The sequence below is a fragment of the Gossypium arboreum genome, chromosome 10, assembly GCF_025698485.1.
Source record: "Gossypium arboreum isolate Shixiya-1 chromosome 10, ASM2569848v2, whole genome shotgun sequence".
NCBI lineage: Eukaryota > Viridiplantae > Streptophyta > Magnoliopsida > Malvales > Malvaceae > Gossypium > Gossypium arboreum.
Window position 1 is genome coordinate 110,857,721 of NC_069079.1, and position 8,595 is coordinate 110,866,315.

Genomic DNA, 8,595 nt, shown 5'->3' on the forward strand with positions numbered 1-8,595 from the left:
CAAGCACACACATCGAACAGTAGTATAGTTTATATCAAGACTGGAATGCTGAACCCACGGGAACTAAAAGTACTAGTATTAACGTTCTTTTTATTATCTAGCCTAAAAATAAGGGGATTTACTTTATCTAAACTAATTAATTAAACTAAGAATGCACGGGAAGAAAATTGGGGAAATACTTTTAGGAAAACTGATTAATTTGGACAATACCCAAGGAAAAATCCACTTAGACTTCACTTGTTACTTGACTCTGAATTAGACGATTTATTCACTTGACTTGATCCGTAGAAATCCCTAATTTATATTATTATATCTCTCGAGACTAACAATGTCTAACCCTAGGTTGATTAATTGAAATCTCTTTCTAATTAAAACCCCTAGTGTTGCATTAACTCAATCTATGGATTCCCTTATTAGGTTTGACCCTAATCCGGCATATTTATGTCGCCCTATGTCTAGGGGTGCAATCAACTCTGCTTAATTATGCTAGATCTACTCTTAGACAGGGACTTTTGCTCCTCTGAATAAGCACATCAAAACTTGAATCAATATCCTGGAAAATTAAAACAAGAATTAAGAACACATAATTAAGAACAAATCAAGTATTTATCATATAATTCAGAAAATAATAACAAGATCCGTCTTAGGTTTCATTCCTCTTAGGTATTTAGGGGACTTAGCTCATAAGTGTAAAAGGAAACATATTAGAAGAATGATAATAACAAAACATAAAGAAAACCCAAAAACCCCTGAAGGAAATTGAAGGGAGATCTTCGGTCTTGAAGGAGAATCCAACTTCTGAGATGGATCAATCGGCTTTCTTTGAGTAATTCTTTGCCTTCTACCCTGTGTGTCTTTTCTAGATACCTCCTGGGGTGTTTATATAGGCTTAGAATGCTTCAAAACCCTCAAGAGTGGCCTTTTTCGAATAGCACTAGACTTTGGCTCGACAGGGACACGCCCTTGTGAGGTGGCTTAGGCTGTGTTTAGAGTCTGCTAAATAGACACGGCCGTGTGGTGTGGCTTAAGCCGTGTTACAATCTGTTAAATAGACACAGGCGTGTGTTCTAGCCATGTGAGGAAGTCCAGGCCGTGTTGATTTCCCACGTTGACCCATTTTCTCAGTTTTTGGGCCCGTTTCTCGCTCTTTTTACTCTCCTATGCTCACTTAAGTATAAAACATGAAATTAAATGATTAGGAGCATTAAATTCCAAAAATATAATGATAATTCATCCAAAAATATGCTAAGCATGGGATAAAAATATGTATTAATTACGACTTATCAAATACCCCCACACTTAAGCATTTGCTTGTCCTCAAGCAAAATCCTCAACTCACAATCAAAATATATTCTTCTCAACTTATAATTCTTATCAATAATGTTTCGAAATAATCCACAAGTAGTCATGCATTGAAAATTTAACTAAAAAAGCATTAAAGTTTCAAATAGTCAAAATCAAGCATTTTAATCATAAAATTATAGACATCCTCCTTTATCTAAGTAATTATCTTTGATTCCAAATCGAAAATGGTTGACATCCTCACTAAAGGTTCACTTAAATCACTCATTGTGTTTAAGGCTCAAATTAAGCACTTACTAGTCAAACATGAAAAGTTATTACCATAGGCTTGCATGAAAATCAAGTCTCCACCACTATAAATGAGATGATACACAAATCAAAAGGTCTTTAAAGGGGTGTAATAGGGCATTGGGTTAAAGGTGTGGATTAAGGCTGAAAAAGAAACGGTTAGAATCGATATTAACTTGATAAATTACCTAACTGGAAAAATAACTAATCATCAATTGAATACATGTGAGCTTCTTCTCAGAATACAGAATTAACAACTTAAGCTCAAAAACAAAGAATTACTACTAATATGTATGTATGTATGTATGTATGTATGTATGTATGTATGTTTTTTTAAGAACAAATCAAGTATAAGAGAGAATTATGTGATTCGAATAAAAGAACATAGTTAGGCAATTAACCAAATTAAATTTCGACAAAAAGGGAATCAATAAAATAAAAAAAATTCTCAATGAATCAAAAAGGGTTAAGTTATGGGTTATTATTAAGAGGAAAATTAAGAAAAAATAGTTAAGGCCCAAAGAGGTTCACTAGGGGTCAATTATGTGGGTAGGCTTTTTATGGGGTAAATGGGTTAAAACCTAAGTGCCTTTATCATTTTAGTATATCAAATCAAAGGTGTGGTCTTGACATGTATAACTGATGCAAGTTCTAGAATAACCAATCAATATTGACACACTCATAACCAATAAAATTAGTGAGCAAGAAAGATATATGCTCTGTAAGGCTCAAAATCTCACGAAAATTATGGGTATTTGATGTCAAACCTGTAAATTCAAAACTTCAAGATAATACCTCAACTCAGGGAAACAACCTAGCAATTTTAATTTTCAAAAATTTCAACTTATTATATTTGGTTCCCTAATGACTTAGAGTTTAAACAATCAATGCACATTTACTTATGATTTAGTTCAAAATATATCAATAAAAATCATGGGTCAATCAAATTTTATTCTAATAATGATATGAGAAAATTATTTGAGACAAGATAAAAATCCAGGGGTTTTCTGGTAATGGTATTAATAATCCCCCAACACTTAAGATGTACATTGTCCTCAATGTACAAAGATATATAATAGTGATAGAAAGATAATATCAAAAGAGAGGGAGAGAAGTGAAACTGCCTTGAAATTGTGGATGAAATCCCTGGATTAATGAGAGCGAGAATTGAAGATAAAGCTGAAGGAAAGGCATGATTCTGAGGGATAAATGTGAAGGCACTACTGTGAAAGAGAATTAAGGGAATAATTCAATAATAATCATAAAGATAGACAGAGTTTAAAACTATAAACATGAGTCTTTAAAAATATATAGAAGTAAAAGTAAAAATAAAAATAACATGAGTTTAAAAAGAGGCACGGCCGTGTAGCCAAACACAGGTCTTACACGGTCATGTCACAAGCTCGTGTGGCTCGCGTCCAGCCCGTGTTTATCACAAAATGAGAAATCATCACACCGTCTGAGGACATGCTCTTGTGTCTAAGCCGTGTGGTCACATGGTCGTATCGCACGACCGTGTGCGATGTGGTTCGCTTATTCAACGCCCGTGTAAATATGCGCATGCCTGTGTTCTTTTGACAGTCTCGACCATGGGTGGTGGGCACGGGCATGTCACACGCCCATGTTAATTTGGCAGGATTTCCCACGGCCATGTCGCACGGCCTTGGCAACGTATCAAATCCCGTGTTTTGGGAAAAATTTTGCTTTGTTTTCACACGGTCGTATAGCACGGCCGTATCGCTACCTGTGGTATGAGCACGGCCTAAAGCACGCTCATGGGCTAGGCTGTGTTCATCCCTGTCAAATGTCAAAATTTCCTGCAGTTAAACTATGAACGGTTAAAGAAAAATTAAACCCTATTTAGTGAGGTTAGTACTTGGGTTGCCTCCCAATAAGCGCTTATATAGAGTCTAAGCTCGAATCTACCTTGTGGGTATATTTAGGGAAGTTCGTGGAGCCGTAGCTCCTCTCTATCATCTCTAAAATTCTCACCATTTTAAAGTTTGAGACGATGTCCATTTACCTTGAAAGTGCCTTGTGATGGGTGACTTACCTCTACTATGCCATATGGAAAGACAGTTTGGACTACGAAAGGACTTGACCATCGTGATTTAAGATTCCCAAGGAACAATTTGAGCCTCAAGTTATATAACAGGACAAGATCTCCAACTTTAAATTGCTTGCGTTGTCTTAAAGGAGCGTCGTGGCGGCACTTCGTTACTTTCTTGTATAGGCGTGAATTTTCATATGCATTGGTTCGCCACTCATCTAATTTATTCAACTACATCAACCTGTTTTCACCTACAAGTTTGGGATCAAAGTTTAGAAATTTTATAGCCCAGAATGCCTTGTGTTCTAACTCAAATGGTAGATGACAACTTTTTCCATAAACAAATCTGTAAGGTGATGTTCCTATGGGGGTCTTGAAAGCAGTTCTATAAGCCCATAAAGCATAATCTACTTTCATTGCCCAATTTTTCCTGTTTAATTCTACTGTCTTTTTTAGGATACGTTTAAGCTCTCGATTTGCTACTTCGACTTGGCCACTAGTTTGAGGGTGGTAAGGGGTAGCTGTTTTATGGTGAACTCCGTATTTCTTAAGGGTCTTGTCAAATTGGGCGTTACAAAAATGAGTACCCCTATCACTGATAATTGCTCAGGTGTTCCAAATCAAGAGAAAAGTTTCTTAAGGAATCGTACTACTACTCTAGCATCATTAGTAGGTAAAGCTTGGGCTTCAACCCATTTGGACATATAATCAACAGCTACTAAGATGTATTTATTCCCAAATGAACTAGGGAATGAACCCATGAATTCGATACCCCAAACATCAAATATTTCACATGAAAGCATATATGTTTGAGGCATTTCATCACGTTTGGAGATATTACCTATCCGTTGGAATTTATCACAAGAAGTAACATACCTGTTGGCGTCTTTGAATAGAGTGGGCCAATAACCTGATTCGAGTGTTTTATGTGTGGTCTTATTTCCACTGTAATTTCTCTAGTCGGTCCTGAGTGGCAATGTTCTAAGATTTTCAATGCTTCTAACCTTGTAATGCATCTCCTAATGACTTGATCTGTACATATACGGAAAAGAAAAGGGTCTTCCCAAAAGTAGTTTTTCACATCAGTAAAGAATCGCTTCTTTTGCTGATGTGTCAACCCTTTTGGAATAACGTTAGCGGCTAAAAAATTCACAATATCCTCAAACCAAGGTACCTCAGAATCAGATATAGCAAAAAACTGTTCTTTAGGGAACGAATCATTTATTTCAACTTCATCTAGCTCTTTGGCACTTGAATTTTCAAGCTTGGAAAGATGATCAACTGTGAGATTTTCAGCTCCTTTCTTATCCTAAACCTCCAAGTTAAATTCCTGCAATAACAAAATCCATCGAGGTTTTGTATCAGTCTTAATTAGAAGGTAGCGAAGAGCAGAATGGTTAGTATAAACAACAACTCCAGATAATATTAAATATGGCCTAAATTTATCAAATACAAAAACCACAGCTAGCAGCTCTTTCTCCGTGGAGGTGTAGTTTTCTTGTGCAGCAGTCAAAGTTTTGCTAGCATAATAGATAGGTTGAAAATGCTTGTCTCTTTGCTATCCCAAAATTGCACCTACTGCAAAATCACTCACATTGCACATTAGTTCGGAAGGTAAGTTCCAATCAGGTGCGATTATAATTGGAGCATTAATCAATTTATTCTTTAGAGTATTAAATGCTTCTAAACATTCTTGATTGAAATTAAAGGGCATATCTTTTCCTAGTAATTTAGTCAAAGGCTTAGCTATTTTAGAAATTTTTTTGATAAATCTTCTATAAAACCCAGCATGTCCTAAAAAGCTTCTAATAGCCTTAACTGAACTAGGAACAGGTAGTTTTTCAATGGTTTCAATTTTAGATTTATCAACCTCTATCCCTTTACTAGAAATTTTATGTCCTAACCCAATACCTTCTTGAACCATAAAGTGACAGTTTTCCCAGTTAAGTATAAGGTTCGTTTCATCACATCTTATTAAAAATCATTTTAAATTTTTAAGGCAAAGATGGAAAGAGTTACCGAATACGGAGAAATCATCCATAAATACCTCCATGATGTCTTCTACGAGTTCGTAAAAAATGGCCATCATGCAGCGTTGAAAAGTTGTAGGAGAATTACATAATGCAAAAGGCATTTTACGATAAGCAAACGTACCGTATGGACATGTAAATGTCGTCTTTTCTTGATCTTCAGGAGCTATTGGGATTTGAAAATAACCAGAGAGTCTGTCTAGAAAGCAGTAGTACATGTGCCCCAATAATCTTTCCAACATTTGGTCGATGAATGGCAGGGGGAAGTGATCTTTCCTTGTGGCATCATTCAGCTTCCTATAGTCAATGCAAACTCTCCAATCTGTGACTGTCCTTGTTGGAATTAATTTATTCTTCTTATTGGTTACAACAGTCATGCCTCCTTTCTTAGGAACAACCTGCACTGGACTTACCCAAGAACTGTCAGAAATAGGATAAATAATTCTAGCATCTAGGAGTTTAATTACCTCATTTTTAACAACTTCCTTCATGTTGGGGTTCAATCGTCTTTGAGATTGCACGCATGATCTATATTCATCTTCCATTAAAATTTTATGGGTGCAAAAAGAAGGGCTGATTCCTTTAATGTTAGAAATTTTCCAAGCTATGGCCCTTTTATGCTCTCTTAATACTTGGAGTAATTCCTTTTTCTCCTTGGGTTACAAGTTAGAAGCAATAATCACTGGTAGTGTAGAATTATTTCCAAGGAATGCGTATTCCAAGTGATTTGGCAATTGTTTAAGTTCCAGTTTAGGAGGTTCTTCAATAGAGGGTTTTTGCTTAAGTTCATCGTTTACCTTAATACCATCATATTCTGCTTGTCTTGGGGAGTGTTCATTGGAATCATCATCTACCTCCTCTCCTTGGGCAAGATACAATTCTAACGTGTCCTTATGTATGATTTCCTGAAAAGAATTTGGAGTAGCATTATCAGTAGAGTCAATTAAATAACGTGAGTCATCCTGTTCCCTAGAAAATCTCATGGCATCATAAATTTTAAAAATAATCTCTTCGTCACCTACTCTAAGTACCAATTTACCATCACCCATATCAATAACAGCCCTAGCAGTGGCTAAAAATGGACGCCCTAAAATTAAAGGCACTTGAACATCTTCATCCATGTCAAGTACAATGAAATCAACATGGAATATAAATTTATCTACTTTTACAAGTATGTCCTCTATAATACCCCTAGGATATTTAACAGATCTATCAGCTAGTTGAATACTCATCCTAGTGGGTTTATGTTCCCCATGACCAAGTTGTTTAAACATTTTAGATGGCATCAAATTAATGCTAGCACCTAAATCAGCTAGTGCCTTATCGACATTCAAACTACCAATTAAGCAGGGAATAGTAAAACTTCCTGGATCTTTCAGTTTGGTTGGCATTTTATTTTGGAGTATGGCTGAGCACTCCTCGTTAAGTTCCACTATAGATAAGTCTTCAAACTTTCTTTTATTTGTTAGAAGCTCCTTTAAAAATTTTGCATATGTAGACATTTGCGATATAGCTTCAACAAAAGGTAAGTTGATATGCAGTTGTTTCAAAAGTTCAAGAAATTTACCAAATTGTGCATCCATGCGATCTTTCTTTAAATTTGTTGGATATGGGATTGGCGGTTTATATTCCTTTGGCATTGGATTGTCATTGTTATTGGGTTTTACCTCCTATCCTTCGGTTCTATCAGCTTCTTGTGGTGGCTTCTTTTAAGATTCAGCTAACACTTTCCCACTCCTAAGTGTAACTACTTTCACATGCTCTTTTGGGTTGGGTTCGGTATTATTAGGTAGACTTCCTGGTGGTCTCTCTGAAATCATCTTAGCCAGCTGTCCAATTTGATTCTTGAGCCCTTGGATTGATGCTTGCTAATTTTTAAGTACAGTTTCAGTGTTCTGAAAATGAGTTTCCGCTACTAAAATAAATTTTTAATTATCTTCTCAAGGTTCGGCTTTTTCTCTTGCTGGTAAGGCTGTTGTTGGAAGCCTAGAAGGGGTGGTGGTCTCTGATCCCCTTGGTCTCCCCATGAGAAATTTGGGTGGTTCCTCCAACCTGCATTGTAAGTGTTACTATAAGGATTATTTTGAGGTCGAGGATTATTACCCATATAATTTAATTGCTCGTTTTCCATGTTGTGGCCATAGGGTGGGTATTTTGAACTGCTCGATCCACCTCCACTTGTTTTGCATTGCATTACTGGGTGAACCTGTGAAGAACCAAGTAAACCATCAATTTTCCTATTCAAAAGTTCTACCTTATTAGAGAGCATAGTGACCGAATCAACGTTAAAAATGTTGGCTGCTTTCGTTAGCTTTGTCCTCATGACTTGCCACGGATAATTATTCAGTGTCATCTCTTCTATAAATCCATAAACCTCTTCAGGTGTATTATTAATTGTCCCACCAGCAGCTACGCCAATCATCTGTCTAGTCGAAGGATTCAGACCGTTGTAAAAAGTTTGAACCTGTAGCCATAGAGGTAACCCATGGTGAGGGCACCTTTTCAATAGATCCTTGTATCTCTCCCATGCATCATAGAGTGTTTCTAGATCCATTTGCACAAAAGAAGATATATCATTTCTCAACTTAGCCGTTTTAGCCGACGGAAAATATTTAAGTAAAAATTTTTCAGTCATTTGTTCCCAAGTTGTGATTGACCCTCGTGGTAACGAGTTCAACCACTGTTTAGCTTTGTTCCTCAATGAAAAAGGAAACAACCGAAGGCCAATGGCATCGCCAAAAAAACCATTGATCTTAAAAGTGTCACAAAACTAAAAAAAAAATTCGCCAAATGAGTGTTTGGATCCTCGTCCTGCAAGCCATCAAACTGAACAAACTATTGTATCATTTGAATTGTGTTAGGTTTCAGTTCAAAATTATTTGTAGCAATAGTAGGTCTAACTATAATCGATTCGACTCCTATTAA

The 8,595-nt window shown here is 36.2% G+C and overlaps 1 non-coding gene across 1 annotated transcript; it reads left to right on the plus strand.

Moving 5' to 3' along the window:
* Window positions 1-8,150: 8,150 nt before the first annotated feature.
* LOC128282913 (small nucleolar RNA R71) lies at window positions 8,151-8,257 on the plus strand. The gene has a single exon (XR_008273263.1). It is a non-coding gene; the product is annotated as a small nucleolar RNA R71 (small nucleolar RNA).
* The last annotated feature ends 338 nt before the right edge of the window (window positions 8,258-8,595 follow it).